This window comes from Canis lupus, chromosome 6 (assembly GCF_048164855.1).
Source record: "Canis lupus baileyi chromosome 6, mCanLup2.hap1, whole genome shotgun sequence".
NCBI lineage: Eukaryota > Metazoa > Chordata > Mammalia > Carnivora > Canidae > Canis > Canis lupus.
Window position 1 is genome coordinate 19,312,995 of NC_132843.1, and position 21,337 is coordinate 19,334,331.

Below are 21,337 nucleotides of genomic sequence, written 5' to 3' on the forward strand. Positions count from 1 at the left end.
GCCACCCAGGGATCCCGACAAATGTGTATTGAATACCCACCATATGCCAAGCCTGGTTCTAGGGTCTGGGAATAAACAATGAATAGGGCAGACAATGTTCCTGCCCTCATTCTGGTGGGGAAGACAGCAAGAAACATGTGAATATATAAATATATAATGTAATGTCAGGTGCCCTGAGTGCAATGTGGAAAAACAAAACAGGATTGGTGGATAGATTGATGAGTGAAAGGCATCTGGGATGCCCAGTGGCGCCAGGGCTCAGGGAACATATTGCATGATTCTTGTGTAAACCTGGCACTCTAGTCATTCAACCAGAGCTCCACTGTGCTAAGAGCAGGATACACTGTCATGCCCAGTGCTGCAGGACAAACAGAGACTGGGGCCGGCCCTTTCTTTACTGCAATTGAAGATGTGATTTATTATTATTGTTATTACCGTGACTATTATTATTACCACTGTTGGCTTTGGCAGTGGAATTCTCCGTTGTTTCATAATCTGATTCTATAAGAGGCCATTGAAATTCATAGCTCAGAGGATCTTTGGGAAGAAATGCACTAGAATGGTTTAGAGCAGAGGTCAGTAAACTAAGGCCCACATGCCAAATCCAGCCCACTTTCTGTTTTCATGTCTGTTTTATAAGGCTGAGTTTCTGTGGGTTTTGTTTTGTTTTGTTTTTATATTTTTAAATGGGAAAAAATAGAAGTAAATAAAATATTGTATGTGATGTGAAAATTTTGTGAAATTAAAATTTTAGTGTCCATAAAGTTTTGCTGGAATACAGCTGTGCTTATTTTTTCAAGGTATTATTGATGGCTGCTTTTGTGTTACAACAATATGGTTTATGAAAACTAAAATATATATGATCTGACCCTAAAGAGTTGGCTGATCCTTGATTATGAGTATGGGCTCAGCAAGGAACTGGCTGCAACATTTATTTTTTATTGTTATTATTTTTTTAATAAAGTAATTTTTTAAAAAAAGATGTATCTATCATCTATCTAAGAGAGAAAGAGAGAGAGAGAGAGAGAGGAGAGAGAGAGAGAGGAGGGGCAAAAGAAGACTGAGAAAGTGAATCTACAAGCAGACTCCCAGCTGAGCATGAGCTCCATGCCCAACACAGAGCCTACCCAGGGCTGTATCCCAGGGCTCTGAGGACATGACCTGAGCCAAAACCAAGAGTTGGCCGCTTAACCAACTGAGCCACCCAGGCACACTACAACATTTATGTTATGTGCTGAAAAAAGAATACTAGAACCATGAAAAAAAGTAGATAAATCTCTATAATTGCAACGGGAAGATGTTTGTGATGTGTTAAGTAAAACAAAAACAATTTGAGTGCAATAGATTTGGCTTTTGAAAAATCCAAAAATCCAATGTTTGGAATCTAAACATTCCATAATGATATAAGCTCCATTAGTGCAGCTCTTGGTCTGTGTTGTTCACTGTTGTATCTAGAACTTTGTGACCCATGGTACAATCTCAATAAATATTTGTTGAATAAATAAATGAGTGACTATCACACAACATCTAAGGAACTATAAACAAAAAAGATTTATAAATCTGACTACATAAAAACTTAAAAGATTAAAAAAAATTTTTTTTGGCATGCTGAACACCACCATGAACAAAGTCAGCAGACTAATGATAAACCTCGAAAAAAAAAAACAAAAACAAAAACAAAAAACAAAAAACCAGGCATCTATTCTTTGATGAGCTCGTACAAATCAAGATCAACAACAGCCATGAAATAGAAAAGAGGGTAAAGGGTATCAACAGCCAGTTCCCAGAAAAGGAACTGCAAAGGCTCTTCCTTATGATGACTTATAAGAGAAAATAAAACTAAACTAAATTTAAAGGCGATAACTCAAAAAAAAAAATAATAAAGGAGACAACTCTTTTCCCAGCTCCCAGCTGACAAAGTTACATTGTACTAGTGGAATTGCAAATTGGCCAAACTTTCGGGAGTATTTTTGACAATATCTAACCAGAATGTAAAGTGAATATATACTTCGATCTAGCGGCTCTAATTCTAAAAAATCATCCTGTACAAATATCACATTTGAAATGACACAACTGTGCAGCTATTTATTACATCATTGCTTACAACCCCAAAATACTGAAAATAACCTAAATGTTATAGGAAAAATGAATCAACGTGCAGTCTAAAAAATACCATGCAGACCTAGAAAAGAGTGAGGGAGCTTTTCGTGTATAGACATATGCTAGGATCTCCAAATTATATTAAGTGAAAAAGGGACAAACACTGTGTATAGAATATCATTTCTTTAAAAAAAAGAAAAAAGAAAAAAGTGTTTATATGGAGTCCTTTGTCCAGAACAACTTTAAAAAAATACAGAAGAGATTGTTGAAGGAGGTTACCTTTGGAAAGAGTGACTGTTTGGTAGGGAAAAGGGAGGAAGGAAGCCTCACTTTACTTCATATCTTTTACTCATTTTAATCATATATTTTTTAAAAAGTTTATTTTTTTTTAGTAATCTCTACACCCAATGTAGGGCTCTAATTCACAACCCTGAGATCAAGAGTCTCATGCTCTTCCAACTGAGCTGGCCAGGTACCCTGATATCATATCTAATAAACATAATTAGTACTGAAATACTAATTGTATGAACTTCATCTTGAAAAAAACATACATAGGAGCATAGACTTCTACTTTTTTTATCCAGAGCATAGTACTTACTATGACAGCCATTACAACCACCAAATCATCTAAAATATGTAATTTGGCTCCAAGTGTGACTTTATTCTATGCAAATGGATACTGTCTGATGTACTCTGCCTTATAGGAATTCAAAAGCACTTGACCATTGATAAGTTGAATTAATTGGATAAAAGACTCATCTATGTTTTAAAAATTCTGTTTATTTACTTGAGAGAAAAAGAGAGACAGAGATAGAGAGAGCATGGTGGCGGAGGGCAGAGGGAGAGGGAGAAGCAGACTGTCTGCTGAGCAGGGAGCCTGATGCAGGCCAATCCCAGGAGCCCAGGATCATGACCAGAGCTGAAGGTAGACACTTAACTGACTGAGCCACCAGGGGCCCCAAGATTCTTTCATCTTGATCCAGTTATCATAGAGATCTTTAGCACAACAAAGATACAGCAAGGTCACTATCATTTTGATTATATGATATTTTCTTAACAGTTGTTTTAGGAAATTAAAAAAAATATCCTTTCTGCTTAAGAAAGCTGTTTCAACAAGAAATAACAAATATTGGTGAGAATATAGAGAAAAGGAAACCCTTATGCACTGTTGGTGGGAATGTAAGTTGGTGTAGCCACTCTGGAAAATCTCCACATGGAGGTTCCTCCAAAAATTTAAAAGAGAAATATTGTATGATCCACACTGAGTATTTACCCAAAGAAAACAAAGATACACACACACCCCTATATTCACTGCAGTATTATTTACAAAAGCCAAGTTATGGAAATAACCTGTCTATTGATAGATTAATGCATAAAGACGATGTCACACACACACACACACACACACACACGCACGCACGCACACAGAGGAATATTAGGTGTAAAAAAGAGAATAAGATCTTGCCATTTATGACAACAAGATGGACCTAGAGTATATTATGCTAAGTGAAAGAAGTCAGAGAAAAACAAATACCATATGATTTCACTTACATGTAAAATCTAAAAAACAAAACAAAAAACTAAAAAACCCAAATAGGCTCAGAGAACTAACAAATGATTGCCAGAGAGGGAGGGGGTTAAGGGGATGGGTGAAATAGGTGAGGGGGATTAAGAGGTTCAAAATACAGCTATGAAATAAGTAAGTCATAGGGATGAAAAGTACAGCACTGGGAATATAATCAATAATATTGTGATAGCCTTGTATGGTGAAAGATGGAAACTACCTATCTCATGGTGAGCATAGCATAACATATAAAATTGTCAGATCAGTATGTTGTACACCTGAAACTAATATAACATTGTATGTCACCTATACTTCAGTTTAAGAAAAGTGGTTTAAGAAAAGACTCCTCAGTCTATCAAAATGCAAGATCAACTCCTTAGGACTCTGGGGGAAGAGTCAGATAGCTCAGTAATGGTGTCTACTTTCTTGCTGTATAGGACAGTGCCCAGTTATTCCTCCAAATGCAAGCTGGGCTTACCTCAATTTTGAGTTTGGTTTGTTGTTTTAAATCCTCAAGTTAACATCAGTCATAAAGGTCAAGGGACAAGCCCTACAGTAGGTGCCTGTCTCTATTTGCCAGATGCCACTTGGGGTTGGTACCAACCCAGAATGTTTCATGTAACTTGATGTAATTCCTGGCCAGGGAGACTAAGATTCTCAGGAAATATTGGGATTGGAGTGAGCCTCAGATGCACCGTGAGTGGCTTGGCCATCTCTCGAGAACAGAAATTTCTTAGAGTGGATCTATGTATGTTGCCCAGTCCAGTAGCACTAGCTTTGAAATGTGCTTAACACAGCCTGAGACGTGCTCTGGGTGTAAAACACATACTGAATTTTGAGGACTTAAGCCACACAAAAGAAGTGAAACATCTCATTCATAATATTGAGTACATGATGAAAAATAGTATTTCAGGTATACTGGGCTAAACAAAATGAATTAATAACATTAGCTTAATCTGTTTCTTTTCTTTAAAATTTTTTTTTCATGTGTCTGCTAGAAAATAAACAACTGCATCCATAGGCTTGTGTTCTATTTCTACTGCATAGAGCTGTGTTAGAGGATTAACACTCACTGGCTCACTATTCCGGTCAGTCATTCAACAATTATTCATGAGGAGATGACCATATGCCGGGCATGGTGCGGGGCCTAGGAGATACCGTGAGAAATAGGGCGTGGTCTCTGGCTTCAAGGAGCTTAGTGTTAGGACAGAGAAGAGAAGAAAGCAGAGTATTTGGGAGTGCTGTGAGTGGGGTGTGCTGAAGAAGCCTGAGGGAGGGAAGTTTCCCAGGGTAGACAGAGTATGAATCGAATGCTGAAGAACTGGCGGGAGTTAAGCAAATTGGGCAAAAGAGGAGTACGGGTGAAGGAGCTGCAGGTATGAGTGTGGAGGCAGAGAGAACGTGGTCTCCTTTAAGGAGCAGCAGTGGCCCTGCTGGAGGCTTGGGGATGGAGGAAAGTAGTTGTAGAAGATTCGGGCAGGTTCAGGTGACCAGGACCTCTCCTTCCAGGTGTTTCTTGCTTCTGATTTTGGGTGACTCCTTACCCTGGTTGGATTCACACCAGGTTAGGGAGCAGAGTAGCAAGGTGAATTTAACTGGAGCCTGAGCAGCTGGGACTTAGCATCAGCTGGAAGATTCCCTCCGTGTTCGTGTTGGTTACCAGCCTGCTTCTGGGGATCAGTCCTTTTTTAGCAAATACATTTTCAGTTAGGGTAAGACCACTGTTCACACTGACAACTTTTTAAAGGGCAAGTTTACTGTCCAAACAGGATTCTTTACCTGTACAAAGAATGAAATGTTTGACCAGGGCGCTGTGATACACACTTGGGCCAGAAGCTGTGCTCCACTATTTATTGAGTGACCTTCGATTAGTCAGCCAACATACTAGGGCCACTGTTCATTGCCTAACCAGGGGTTTCAACTCGATAATCTCTATTTTGTTTTCAGTTTTAATTTTCAGTTTTATTTTATTTTTAAGATTTTTAAATTATTTTATTCAGAGAGAGAGAGAGAGGCAGAGTCACAGGCAAAGGAAGAAGCAGGCTCCATGCAGGGAGCCCAACGTGGGACTCAATCCTGGGGCTCCAGGATCACACCCCAGGCTGGAGACGGCACTAAACCGCTGCGCCACCAGGGCTGCCCTTAATTTTAAGTTTTAACTGGCAAATGATATGCACACCAACAAAGAATTATCTAATGAGGAAAAATCCAGGTATAATGGCAAGACAAAAATGGGATTTCATTTCAGTTTAATGATTCAAGTCAGAGAACTAATTACATATTTTACAACTATTATTCAAAATGTCACATTTTATTGAATGATGCTATGTGATGCATCTGATTATTTTATTTATTTGTTTGTTTATTGGGAAAATTGGCAAAATGAGAGCAATAAGAACTTGTTGGACACATTATTCCTGATAATAGTTTTGGGGCACCTGGGTGGCTCAGTCAGTTAAGCATCTGCCTTCAGCTCTGGTCATGATCCAGGGCTCCTGGGATCAAGCCCCTCATCAGGTTCCCTGCCTGTTAAGCAGGGAGCCTCTTCTCCCTCTCCCTCTGGCTGCCACTCCCCCTGCTTGTACTCTGTCTCTGTCAAATAAATAAAATCTTTTTTAAAAAAGTAAGTCTACCAAATTTGTTCAACTGTGGTTAAAACTTTAAAAAATGTTATAATCCAATAAAAATGTTATAAAAATAATAAATATGCTGAGAAAACTAAGCATAGTTTTGACCCAAAAGATTTTACAGAAGCTGTGGAGGTTTTTGCAGCCCAACTCAATTGGTCAGCAGCCATCATGGAGTTCTAGTTGTGTGGAACATTCTAGATTCCACTGTGGAATATAGTGCACTGTGCTGGGAAATATGAAAACAACAGTGTAGAAGAGTAGTTCTGAAACTTTTCGGTATCAGGATGCCTTTATACTCTCAAAAGTTATTGAAGACCCCCAAAAGCCTCATCTATGTGAGTTATATCTTCAATGTTTATCATCTAAGAAATTAAAATGGAGAAAACATTTAAACATTGATTGTAAACTTAAAATTTAAAGAAACAATTAAATGATGACATGTTATATCGGACACAATGTATTTTTATAATAGCTATACTTTTCAAAACAAAAATTTAGTGAGAAATGTGGTATTATTTTACATTTTTGCAAATCTCTTTCATGTCTGGCTTCATAGAAGACAGCTGGATTCTCAGCTCTGCTTCTGCAAATTCAATCTGTTGCTCTCTCTCTCATATCATGTGGCCTCTGGAAAACCCCACTCTCAGCAGTGTGAGAGAATAAGAGTAAGAGGAAAATGATGCCTAGTATTGTCAATATAGCATGACTTACAGGCCCCCTGGATGCTTTTATGAGGAACCACTGGAGCCTCTTGACCACACTTTGAGAACTTCTGGCATAGAGATGAGCTCAAAAGAATTTGTACCCTGTGGACAACCTTTGAATATCGATGAAGCTTATCACTAAGTATGGAATTAGTAATGAAGAGTGGCTGAGACCTTGGTCCCTGGGGACAACAGTAGATGAACTGTATATAGCACTGAGGAACAAAATGGCCCAGGCGGCACTTGACATCAGAAACAAGGTAACAGATGTTTATAAAACCCATCAACAAAGAGCTGAAAAGAGGGGTCTGGAAGCCATTCCATTTTCTTAACTGAAGTGTAGAATTACAGTTCAGTTAAGTTAACTTAACTCTAAGGTTCCTGACAGACCACTGGACAGATCATTGAGCCCATTGCTTTTTGGACTTTCTACAAGGAGTGGAACTTCTTTTTTCAAAAGAATCTAACAGGAAGGTCTAATATACAAAGTATAGAACAGTCTGGCTGAAATAGGGGAAGGCATTCATGTGGCCTGGCTTCCTTATTCCTCCTCCTGTCCCCACTCTAGACCCAGTCAACCCTGGGACATGGCCTCCCATCCCTAGACTTCCAGAAAAAGTGAGAGGGAAACCATTGATAACAGTCAATGATCAGCAGAGCAGTGTCTGGTCTGAGGTTCTCTTCCTGGGCCGATGTGCAGGTGAGATAAGGACAGGCAGGCTGGGAAGGGAGGCATACCTACAGGAGGCTACAGCACAATTCAGAGACTAGACCTGTGGCTGTGGGATTAGCCACATCTGGGGAGGATGAGATGACAACAGAGAGATGGGACTCAGGGGTGGGACTTGGCCTTTGAGTCTCTGACCCTGGGCTGGCCAGTTACTATTAAGGGCCTACCTATTGACCATTCTCTCTCTTGCTTGCTAACAGAACCCCAATTTTACTGAGGTATCTGGCAGCCATGCATATGAAGAGAGGTAGAGCTCCTCCTCAGCCCTAGAACATAAATCTTGACTGGTTTATGCACAACAGAATGATTACATCTCCTAGTTAGGTTAGAAATGGGGCACACAAGGCCATTCCACCCAGTATGAGATGAGAAGTTTACTGGGAAATTGTTTATGTGCTGCTGCTGCTGCTGCTAAGGATTTGCAAGGGAAGAAAACAACCCTTTTTCCCACTTCATGGCATCATATGACATGTGATACCTGGATCTGTGGCAGCCATCTTGTGAGCATGAGGGACACCAATTTAAGAAGGCAGAACTGAAAGGAAGCCAAGCTTTTGTTGTTGAGCTGCTGAATTAGCAAGCCCTGGAACAACCCAACACTGTACTTCTTAAGTGACAACATATTTTTCTTATTTATTAGAAATATATTAGACTATTTTTCAGTCTCATTATTTCAGCCCAAGCATCCTAAATGACATTGTTCCTTATATTGCTCTGTTTAGAAAAGTAGCTGATCCAGCAATACCTTCAAATGTACTAGTTGTTTTGTTTTAGCAAGGCTTCGCTTACAAACTATAAACTCCATCAGTCCTCCTTTTCTGCTTGCCTGGCCCCACTGTACCTTCTGAAGAATGGATAGCTATTTGCAGAGCAGTGTTAAAAGGTTACGTGATGCAGCTGCAGATATTCATTTATTCAGGTTATGGTTTACAGTCCATAATGGGTAGAAACTGCCTACATGCATTTTCAATATTTCTAATTCCAGAAATCCAGATCTGCTACATACAAGTATAACATTTTATCAACAGTTTGGTAGATTCTGGCTAAGTACCATACTGTCCCTCTTACAGGAACTAATTTTAAAGCAAAACTATGTAAATAATGATTTTTAAAAATTCCCGTGCCCAACATTTCTGATGGTGAACTCCAAATCAGGACTGTTTATTTGACAGACCAGGAGAACTAATTATTGATTAACCACACTGAAGGTAAAATAAAGATTAATGGTTCAGATTAGATAATGTATATGAAAATACTTGAGAAAACGAAATAATATATAACACCCTTTATCCATCTTTATTTTTAAACATTTTATTTATTTATTCATATAGACATAAAGAGAGAGAGAGAGAGAGAGAGAGAGAGAGAGGCAGAGACTCAGGCAGAGGGAGAAGCAGGCTCTATGCAGGGAGCCCGATGTGGGACTCCATCCCGGGTCTCAAAGGATCATGCCCTGGACCGAAGGCAGGCGCTAAACCGTTGAGCCACCCAGGGATGCCCCCCTTTATCCATCTTTTAAGAGTTATTTTATCCTCTTCCAGAAAAAGTAACCGATGATGAAAGATAAAGCATACTGCCCAAAGTCTCCCAGCTGGTAAAAAAGAGGTCCTGGACTAGGATCGAGCCCCAGGTCTATCTGCCTGTAGAACCCAGAAGCACCCCAAACTCCATTCAAGATACTGGAATTACCCCCTTTGCTTCCTCACAGCCACTTGCCTGCAAAAATCGTAATAAATAGCAAACTGATCAGAAGACACACAGGAGACAGCAGCAAAAGAGCTCCATAATCTCCATACCTAGTAATCAGCCAGCTGTACAAAATCTCTAGTAGCTCTTAAGTCCTATGGAAAGCAATGAAATAAAAATCTCGAGACAATGAATTATTTTAATATTGGAGCCCCAAATCACCCACTTAACCAGTAACCATAAATATTGGTTACTTTGTTACTCTAACAAAGGATTAAGCTCTCAGTTTCCATCTATTTTTTAAAAATTTTTAAATCCTAATGCTTTATTCTACTTCCTCCTTCATCATCTCCCCAGTATTACAACGACGTGGCTGTGGCATCGGCATCACTGGGGAGACACGAAGATCCCCCCTGCCAGTTTCCATCTATTAAAAGTAGAATTGTCTCCATTCTTAAAACCCATCTTTCAAAAAATCCCTTGTAATATAAAAACTTAGAAATTGTTTTTTTTTTTCCTTTGCTAGAAAAATAGTTTAAATAATCCTTCGGAACTGTTTCATTCCTCTGTGGTGAAGTATATAGGAAGATGCTCCTGTGAAACTACATCATATCCTTTGCAGAGAAAAATACAGCAAATTGTTTTTAGTAACTTGAGCAAACTTGCACTGACACTAAGCTGGAGACTACATGCTACCCCACGTTCCCCCAATTTGGTCCCCACAGGCCAAGACAGATGAACACTTTTCTCTCACACCATCATGTTCTTAAGGAACAGCGATTATTACTCTCTCTCTTTTTTGCCTTCTCATGAGCTTTTTGAAGAACCACTTCTCGATACATTGCTGGTCTGTGATTGCCTCAGACACCACTCAGTCCCCAGTAGCAGCTACAGATGGGCATGCTTAGACATATTTCAAGATTTCGGATGGATTAAAAAAAAAAAAAAAAAAAAAAAAAAAAAGATTTCGGATGGATTCCTCTCTTTAGATATTTAAACAAGAACTTTAAACCCCCTCCTGCGAGAAGCCACCCCCCTACCACCAAAAAAAGAGAAACAGGAAAAGGATAAAAACAGATCTCTGCAGTTACGTTGGGATTTTGCATGTGCAATATTTCCGTGGCTAGCATATCACTGAGCTATAATGGTTTTGTCCCCAACTTCCACTCAGTTTCTATCTAACCTTCTTTCTTTGCTTCTCTTCAGACAAGCCTTCTGGATGAACTCAGTGTCTAGGCTGATGGTCCATTCAACATGAGCGCCACAGTCTCCTGACCCTCTCTATCTTTGGATAGACCTTGTCCTCTATGCCATTTCATTGTGCCACCCTCCATGGCCACACCCTTGAATGGAAACTGGTCCAGCATGGCAGGCTTGAGCATAATCCTTCCCTTTTCTCTGCAACTTCCCATTTTCCAGTTTTCTCACATCCTTGGTGGTAGCTGATGTAATAGGCAAATAAAACACAGGTTTTGGAATCTGAGAGATCTGGGTTTAAATAGGATCTCTGCCCCTTAGCTAGTCGAATGACAGCAAATGACTGTATTTCTGAGCCCCATATCCCTTACCTGTGAAAGAGGGGTAACATCACCTCTGTTTCGGGACTGTAATATGGGTTACAGCCCTGGGACTGAACGCACAGAACACCCCACTTAGCTGATTCTCAGTAAACCTAGTTTTCCCCCTTCTGTTCATCTTCCTGGTTCTCACTCCCACTCACTTCATTCTGAGGTCTCACAGCAAATTCTGGTCTTGAGAACCTCCTGGTGTCTTATGCTCTCTGGGCTTCAAGATCACTCACTGTTGAATCCCCTGCAGCAGATGTCCCAGCAGATGCCCAGGCTGCTGAGGGTGTTCAGCTTGGTCAGGAAGCTCTGGGCATTTTTGTTTTTGAAGCTGCTCATATATTTATTAAAGGTGAAGGAGGAAGGGAGGGAGAAAGAGGTAGGGGGAGAAAGAGGATAAGGAAAGGAGGAAACATGGGGCAGCCCTGGTGGCGCAGCAGTTTGGCGCCTCCTGCAACCTGGGGTGTGATCCTGGAGACCCGGGATCGAGTCCCACATCGGGCTCCCTGCATGGAGCCTGCTTCTCCTTCTGCCTGTGTCTCTGCCTTTTTCTCTCTCTCTCTGAGTAAGTAAATAAATCTTTAAAAAAAAAAAAAAAAAAAAAGGAAAGGAGGAGACAAAATGTCAAAAACCTGTGGATTATTTAAATATTTATTTTTTGGGGAAATACACCATGGCCCTGAAAATCCATTAGCAGAAGTGGCCATTTCTCAGCTTGGTGTATTTGGAGCAGAAACAGGGCCCTGGTAGCTCCTCTTCTGTGCTTTAGGCATCTCTGCTCCCTGTACTCTTCTACACCAGAGTTTCAAAGGGGTTGCTTCTTTCCCCTCTGGCCGGCCAGGCCAAGGTCAAGTGCTGCCAGTGACAGGGTGGGTGAAATTGCCTTCCAACTTCAGGAAGTTCATCTACCTGCTGCTCTATTCTGCACTCCACAATAGAAGCTATTTAGTAGTAAAGAGAAAATTTTAGCATCCATAAGCTGACCCTTATTTCTTAACTAATGTTTAGAAGTCAGGTTGGAGAAGCAATTATTAGTGAGTTTCCTTAAAGGGGAGCCTGGATGGCTTAGTCAGTTAAGCAACCGACTCTTGATTTCAACTTAGGTCATGATCCTAAGTTGATCCTAGGTCCTGGGATCAAGCCCCGCATCCAGCCCTGTGTTGGGTGGGCTCTGTGCTCAGCATGGTGTCTTCTTGTCCCTCTCCCTATGCTCCTCCCCCGGTCTCTATCTCAAAGAAATAAATAAAATCTTTTTAAAAAATTCCTAAAGTTTATATTTAACAAACTAGGTTTTTAATGTTAAAACCATAGTGCATTTTGACAGTGCTGTTTGTATGATTGAGAAATTGAAACAAAAAGGACAATGTGATGTGGAATGATGGTGGCACAAGTGCTATGTGGAGAGTATTTCAATCCCACCAGTGAGTCCTTCTGATCCTGGGATGGTTCATTGTCTGTCAATTGAACAGCTCATGCTTTGAATTCAGATCTAAATTTGGATTTCACTTTGCCCATAAGAGTTGAGTGACTTTGAAAGAGATGTTTTACCTTCTTAAACATCAGGTTCTTCTTCTGAAAAATGTAGATAATAATTAATATCTAACTCACAAGGTTGTTGTGAGGATCAAATTAAATTAAAGTGCCCAGCACACAGTAATTGTTTAATGAATGACAGGTAGCCATTACTATTATTTTTACTATTCTCATTTCTGCCATAATGGTTATTTTATTGAAAGGATTTGTTTGTTTATTTATTTACTTATTTATTTATAGAGCATGAGCAGGAGGAGGGGCAGAGGCAGAGAATCTTAAGCAGACTCTCCACTGAGTGTCGAGCCTGACACAGGATCTCATGGCCCTGAAATCATGACCTGAGCCAAAATCCATAGTCTGACACACTTAACCAACTGAGCCACCCAGGCACCACCATAATGGTTATTTTAAATATTCTTCTTGCTTCTAGCCTCAAACTCCATCTCTCACTCTCAGGAGGCAACTCAGAAACTAGTTCACAAAGAAAAGAGATGTTGGTGAGATTGCTTTTGAAATACCTCTTAAAAATCACAAGTGGCTCTTTGTTTTCCTCTTTTTCATCCACTTCCCTTCTTGAAAAATTTGGTTGTAAAGCCTTTAGGGCAGAGTACAGTGGGCATCTGGGCTTACCTGGGGACAGCTATGATGGCCAGGAGCACAGTATTGGAGCCCCCAGGGTAAGGAGGATATATGCCAGGGAGGGCTACCTTTTGGAGGAAGTAGAGCCCCAGCTGAGTGAGGCAGGCAGATTGTGCAGGCTGTTGGAGCCCAGGCAAGGTTGAGGAGGGCACTCCCAAAATGGGGAAGCCTGAGATGGAAGTCAGAGCCCATGGTGAGGGCAGGAGGGCAGCCCTGCAAAGCAGGGACCAGCGTAGGTTACCAGAGTCCAAGGCAGGTGAATAAAATATCCAGGTGGAAAGGGTGGACGGCCTTGTCGTGCTATTAATGTAAAGGAGGGCATCCATGCAGGGGTGGGCTGCAGTGGTACTAGGATATTGATTGCTTATAGTGTATTGATCAAGTAAGTAAATATATTAAGGACAATGGGAGCTGATTCTCACTGTCAGAAAAGGGAGTTAATGGGATCTAAGAAGGGAGAGAACTCTCCTCTAATGAGGGATTAGAATTGGAGGTATCCATATGACTTCAAATTTTTCAATATAGGTAGATACTGAAATAAATACAGATGCAAACATATGTGTATGATATATAAGTTCCCTATCTCTTTAACAGACAGCGTCCAGGAGTGACACCATCCCGGTAGGAATGAGCACACCTAGCACTGAAATTTTGGCTTCTAAATACCCCTCAAGTGCAAGAAGCCAGGACTCACTGGAGAAATGGCTGATTCTGAGACACCAAACCTATTAATAGTCACTCCCCATTTACTGCTTCCCCCCTAGCTTCTGGCACCCAATCCACTGTGTCTGTGATTTGCCTATTCTGAACATTTATATAAATAAAATCACCCAATATATGGCCTTTTGTGTCTGGCTGCTTTCATGTAGCATAATGTTTACAAAGTTCATCCATATTATAGCATGTATCAGAATCGCATTTGCTCTCATGGTGGAATAATATTCCATTGTATGGATATACTACATTTTGTTATCCATTCATTAGCTGATGGGCAATTTGCCCTGTTTCCACTGTTTAGCCACTATGAATAATGTTGGTATGAACATTTGTGTAAAAGTTTTTGTGTGAATATTTGTTTTCAGTTTTTGGGGGTAAAAACCTAGGAATGGAATTGCATGGTCATACGTTAATTCTAGATTTAACTTTTTAAGGAACTGTCAAACTGTTTCCAAAGCAGCTGCAATATTTAACATTCCTACTAAGAGTGTCTTGAGCCTTCCAGTTTCTTCACATCCTCATCAACATTTGCTGTTGTCTGTGAGTATTTTTTAGGTGTGAAGTGGTATCTCATTGAATTTCTCATTTGCATTTTCCTAATGACCAACGGTGTTGCACATCTTTCCACATGCTTACTGGCCATTTATATATCTTCTTTGAAGAAATGTCTATTAAAATTCTTTGCCCATTTTTTGACCGAATTTGTTTTTTTTATTGTTGAATTGTAAGAGGTCTTTATATATTCTAAATACAAATCTTTTAACACTTATGATTTATAAATATTTTTTCCTATTTTGTGTGTTGTCTTTTAACTTTCTGGATGATATCCTTTGAAGCAAAAAAGTTTTCACTTTGATCAAGCCCAATTTATCTATCTTTTCTTTTGTTTCTTGTGCTTTTGGTGTCATATCAAGAAACCACTGCCAAATTCAAGAAAATAAAGATTTACTCTTATGTTCTCATCTAAGTTTAACTATTTTGGTTTTTACATTTTGATTTCAGAGTTAACTTGTATATATGGTAACATTGTGTATGATAGATGTATAATTTTGTATATAGTATGAGGTAGGATACCTCTTATTTAACTTTCTTGTCACATTCTTTTGCATGTGGATATCCAGTTGTACCATTATCATTTGTGGAAAAGACTATTCTTTACCTGTTGGATTGCCTTGACAAACTTAAATTCAGTTGACCATATATGTAAAGGCTAATTTATGAACTCTCAATTCTATTCTATCGATCTTTATCTGATCTTTATGCCAATAACACACTATCTTGATTACTGGAGCCTTGTATTAAGTTTTGAAATGGAAAAGTGTGGGACGCCTGGGTGGCTCAGGGGTTGAGTGTCTGTCTTTGTCTCAGGTTGTGGTCCCGGGGTCCCGGGATTGAGTCCCACATCAGGCTCCCTGCATAGAGCCTGCTTCTCCCTCTGCCTATATCTCTGCCTCTTTCTCTCTCCGTGTCTCTCATAAATAAATAAAACCTTTTTTAAAAACTGAAATGAGGGATCCCTGGGTGGCGCAGCGGTTTGGCGCCTGCCTTTGGCCCAGGGCGCGATCCTGGAGACCTGGGATCGAATCCCATGTCGGGCTCCCAGTGCATGGAGCCTGCTTCTCCCTCTGCCTATGTCTCTGCCTCTGTGTGTGTGTGTGTGTGTGTGTGTGTGTGTGTGTGACTATCATAAATAAATAAAAATTTTAAAAAATAAAAATTAAAAAAATAAAAAATGAAATGGAAAAGTGTGTTTTCCATCCTCCCCCCCCCCCAGATTGTTTTGGCTTTTCTGGGTTCTTTGCAGTTTCACATGATTTTCAGGATGAATTTGTGAATTTCTGCAACACATGCAGCTGTGATTTTGATAGAGATTGCACTGAATCTGCAGATCAGCTGGGAGAAAATCTCAATCTTAATAAAATTATGTTTTCCAATATATAAACATTTCCAATATTTAAACATATATTTTCCATATATTTCCAATGGAAAAATAATTTCCTATTTTCTTGTGCAGAATTGTTTCAGTATGCAAGTCTTACCCTTCCTTTGTTGAATAATTCCTAAATATTTTATCCTTTTTTTTTTCTTTAAGTGAACTCTACCCTCAACATGGGGCTCAAACTCATGACCCCAAGATCAAGAGTTGCATGCTCTACTGATTGAGCCAGCCAGGTGCCCCATAAATATTTTACTCTTTTTGAGGCTTTTGTAAATGGAATTTTTTCTTAATTTCATTTTCAGATCATTTATTGTTGGTGCATGCAATTGATTTTTGTAATTGATCTTTGTCTCTTGCAACCTTGTAGAACTTACTCATTTTTATAGTTTTTTTGGTGGGTTCCTTAGTATTTTCTATGTAAAAAGTTATGTCATCTGAGAATAGAGAGTTTTCCTTCTTCCTTTTCAGTCTGGATGCTTTTATTTTATTTTCTTGTCTAATTGCCCTTGCTAGAACCTCCAGTATAATATTAAACCAAATTGATGAGGACACACATTCTTGCTCTGTTAGTGATTTTAGTGAGAAAGCAGCCAGTGTTTCACCAATAAGTACAGTGTTAACTGTGGGTATTTCACAGATGCCTTTTTATCAGGTTGAAGAAGTTTTTTTTAGTGTTTTCATCATGAAACATCGTTGAATTTTGTCAAATGATTTTTCTGTGCTGATTGAGGTGAACCCATAATTTTTGTCTTTTATTCTGTTAAAATGGTGTATTATACCACCAATTTTCTTATGTTAAATCAAGCTTATTTCATGGTAATAAATCCCACTTAATCACGGTCCTATGTGTTACTGAATTTAGTTTGCTAGCATTTTGTTGAGAATTTTTGCATTTATATTTACTAGAAATATTGGTGTAGTGTTCTTGTGATGTCTTTATCTTGTTTTGGTATCAGAATAATACTGTCCTCATAAAATGAGCTAGAAAGATTCTCTCCTCTTTTATTTTTGGGAAGTGTTTGTGAAGTATTAGTATTTATTTATGCTTAGGTAAAACAAGCAAATGGTACAAAATACATTTGAAAGACACCAAATGTTTTAGTATAAGGCTTTTAGTATTCTCCCCTAGGCTCTCCTCGTACAGTTCTTCCCCCCAGAGGTAAAAATCTTCATGTCTGTGTGTGTGTGTGTATGTGTGTGTGTGTGTTTCTCAAGGCATTATAAATGTATCAGCTCTTGAACTTCCCTTGGAGACTTGCTCTTCCTCCTGGCCTAATAACTTCATGATCCAAACAAATCTTAATCCTTTCCACATTTGTATCAGTCTAGATTAGGTTCAGTTATATGTAACAGAGACCCTAAATAACAGAGGCCTAAATGTGATAGTGGCTTATTTCTCTTTCATTGAAGATATCAGGGCATTGACAGGCCACCAGAGCTGCTATGGTGGCTTCAGTCTATGAATTCTTTAGGATCCCATGTTCCTTTTAGCTCACACCTCTGCCATCCCCAAGGTGTAGTGTTTATCCTCCCAGCCCCAAAATGGATGTCTGCATTCCAGGCAATTGCATAGAGAAAGGAAAGAGGTAGGCAAAGGGCATGCCTCAACTATCTTTTAGGAAGATCCAGGAGACTGCTACAGGATGCACCTGTTTACATCTCATGGCCAGGAAGTACTCATGTGGTCTCCTTTAGCTGCAAGGGAAGCTGGGAGTGTAGTCTTTATTCTGAATCAGCATATGCTTGCAAAAATTAGGGGGATTACTATCATGGAAAAGGAGAAGAGATAAAAAGTGGTTATTTCCACACACTCAATCTATCAATTGTCCCAATATTTTTCCAAATTTGCCACCTCTTTTTCTTCTTGATTCCTCTTTCCCTTGTACAAATTCTAATCAGTTCTCCACTAAATTGCCATAGTAGCATCTTAACTAGTTTTCTACCTCCTTCCTCTCCTCCAGGATATTGTGCATTATATTTTTTCTAAAATACAGATGTAATTGCATCCATTGCATAATAACTTTCCAACTGACTTAAAAAAAAAACTTCAAATTTCTAAATGTGGGTTACTTCCGAATGAAGTCCTTTCATGACCCAGCTCCAGTTTACAGCTTTATCTTCTGTTCATCTCATTCTCTACTTGCAACTTGCACTTTATGAGCAAGCCAGACCTAAATCCTGGATTTTTCCTGAATATGCTACATTCTTCTACATCTTTGTATAACCGTCTTAGACTAATGACAACAATGTTTTACTCCTCTTTGTATAAAATGTGACTTTGTAGCTTCTCATGAAGAGATGGAGTCATTTCTTCACTCCTTGACTCTGGACTGGCCTCATGACATGTGCCGGCTGGTGGGATATATCTGAAATCCATGTGTGCCATGCTAAGCCTCGGCCTATAGAGCTGCTTTGTGTATTCCAGCTGCCGCTTGGATCTCTGTCTCTGTGATTAGAACAAGTCTGGGCTAGCCTGGTGTATAATGAGAGGCCAAGCTGAGTGGTGCTGAGTCATCTCAGCAAAGGCCAACTCTGCCGTCCAACCCTCAGCTGATGTGTCAGGTCACCTCAGAACTGTGAGCCAGCCCAGCCAAGATCAGCCAAGCCACACTCATATCAGCAGAATGGCTCCACTGATTTGTAGACTCATGAAAACATAATAAATGGTTTTGTTTTTAATCACTATGTTTTGGGAAGCCTTGTTTGCAGTGTTCATCGTGGCAATAGCTCAAAGATACAGTGCTTTTCCATGTGCTATCCCTTTTCCTTCAAATGCCTATTTTTTTCCCGATCTAGTAACTTTCTAAATTTATCTATCAAGACCCAGATCAAATATAATATTAACTGGGAAATTTTCTTGTCCCTATCTGGGCAGACCCAGACACTTTCTTTAATGAGCTTCACACCTCTATTACAACAGCATGCACCACACAGTTATTTTTTCCCCACATCCATTTCTCCTTTAGGCTAAGCTAGATGAAGCAAGGATGACCCATGTATGGGTGTATGAAAAGCACCAAAAATATCAGTTGCAGGAATGAACAAAGAAATGCTGGTGTGTCTAAAATATATAATCCTTTCTCTTTTCTGTCTCTTCTGAACTGTAAATATACTTTCTCTTCTGCCTAGGTGCTTGCTTCTGCAATGCTCCCCCAGATTTCAGTCATTTTGCACACATTGGCTGTTGTGTTCATGCTTCTTTTCTTTTAAGTCTAGAAAGTGCCATTTTTTCCTTAATTGGTAATTTCCCATAGTGGACAGTCATGTTAGTTGCAAATACTCTTTGAAATTTTCAATTTCTTAGTTTCCCAGTGGTTCCGTTTAATTTTCAACTCCATTCATCACTACCCTTGTAAACAGACTAAAATCTACCTATTTGTTTTAATGTCTTACCATCAGCTTCCTTGAAAGTGATTAAAAGTCACCCTGTCTGATTTCTCTTCCTATTTGCCTCACTAATTTTCTATTCCTAAGTGAGAGTAGAGATTGCTGAGTAAATCGTTCTAACCACAGGTTTATTGGCAACTAGGTAGGATTTTAGCTCTTTAGATTATGCCCCATTCACTTAGAGCTGCATTTGTTATAAGCCAGTCGGACAAGGCTCAGTTGTCAGTCCTTGGTGCAAAATGGTAAAGTTGTGACAGAATGGAGCTGAAGAGAGGCACCAAAATGACCCTTCTGATCACCACGGCATTCCTGGAAGGAGCCTGGATGATGACACCAGTCTACACTCAGGAAGGGTTTTTTTGTGTGCTGTTTCCAATCCGCTCTGCTGCCCCCTTACCCCACTGCCCCTTCATTACCCTTTGTTGTATTTTATGTGTCTGTCCCTAAACATTGGAATGTATAATTAATCACATCCTATGTCTTCTTGTGCACAGTAATGCTTCATCGACTTTATACTGAATACAGTGTATTTAATTATTTTGAAGAAGGAAATCTACTGGCGAGAAGTATGTTGTGTTCTTGCAAGATCAGATTTCATCAGAAAGCTTTACTGTCACAAACCAGTTGCTTCTGATGTCAAAGTTAACAATCATTTACATAGTAATACAACAACAATAACATTTAATGCCTTTCATCAAACCAGATTGTAAATACTAATTAGTTATACTTCGTTGTATTCTGGTGGGGCCCAGTAAATTATGATGCTTGTTTTATAGATATTGAAACATAGACAAGAGATGAGTGACTTGCCCAGGGCTGTAGAAGATGATGTCAAAATTGGGGTTATAACTCTTGTGCCCTGTCCACGAGACCTCTCTGGATTCACAGGATAAATTTTTAAAGTAGTACCAAGACCTCATATAATGCAATGAAGAGTCCTGCCACATCAGCCATTGCATTTTTGTATGATACATTTAAATAAAAATCCCTAAGCATTAAATATTTAAGAAGAAAAACATTAATGAAAAGAGTAAACATCCCAAGTGTCTCTCACTAGCGCATCATGGCCTAATTCTCTCTAATGGGCTGAGATTTTAAAATGAATTCAGCTCCTCCCTCTATGGTACAGTACACTACCATGCTGGGCAAATTAAGCCAGCTGTGTTGAGGCAAAATGCTTCTTGCTTAAGCACCAAGTTTAGTCCTCAGGGGGTTAATGGGGCCATATTATCAGGTGATGAACTACCGTCCCTAAAAGTGGCATCTCACTAACAGTTGTGGGAACAGGGATGCCTTGCTGTAAAGTACTTTGCTCTTTAACATTCTGGGTACAATTTACCTTCAAAATTATTAACTGATTTTCTCCCATTAAGATTATTTCTCAGAAAAAAAAAGATTATTTCTCAGAATGGTTTGGAAGCCTTGTCTTTGGGGTTGTTTGGATCAACTCCAATGCTCAGGGTTAATGTGCCTGTCAATCTAATAATCAATGGGTTTTTTCTGTTCTTTCAATGGCCGAACTACAGCCTTTAAATTCTAGAAAGAGCCTTCAAATGTGACTTCTACAAACACAAAACCAACTATATTTCACCTGGGGTAGTGCTCTTCATTCCAAAGGCTCCAATGATAAGCTTCTAAAATGGAATTGCCAAAAGTGAGCTAAATTTCCTCCCTAAAATATATAAAGTGTGTCAACTTGATGATTTTGGCCTGTGATCTGCAAAATGGGGATATTTCCACTACATTCACATGGTGAGTATTTTATCTACTGAATATTTAACAACTCATTCAAAAGCTTTTCATTTAGGGTGATGAGCATTACGGAGGGCACTTGTGATGAGCACTGGGTGTTGTATTTAAGTGATGAATCACTAAATTCTACTCAGGAAACCAATACTGCACTGTATGTTAACTAACTTGAATTTAAATTTTAAAAAAGATCCATTTAAAATTTTGGGGGGAGGAAGCCAAGTGAATGAGGTATCATGTAAGATGTATGGGGTACTTGTAACCCTATGTATAAGTAGCACATTGTTGAGTGTCAGGGCAGGGAGAGTGCAGTAGGATTAAAGATGACAAGGAGTTCCTTAGCATTCTTCCCACTGAGACGTTGGATCTATTTATCCTCTCCTTGAGTCTGGCC

The 21,337-nt window shown here is 39.4% G+C and overlaps 1 protein-coding gene across 1 annotated transcript in view; it reads right to left on the minus strand.

Moving 5' to 3' along the window:
• Positions 1–21,337, minus strand: part of KCTD1 (potassium channel tetramerization domain containing 1) — a 183,932-nt gene that overhangs the window by 119,741 nt on the left and 42,854 nt on the right. The gene's annotated exons all lie outside the window — the stretch shown is intronic.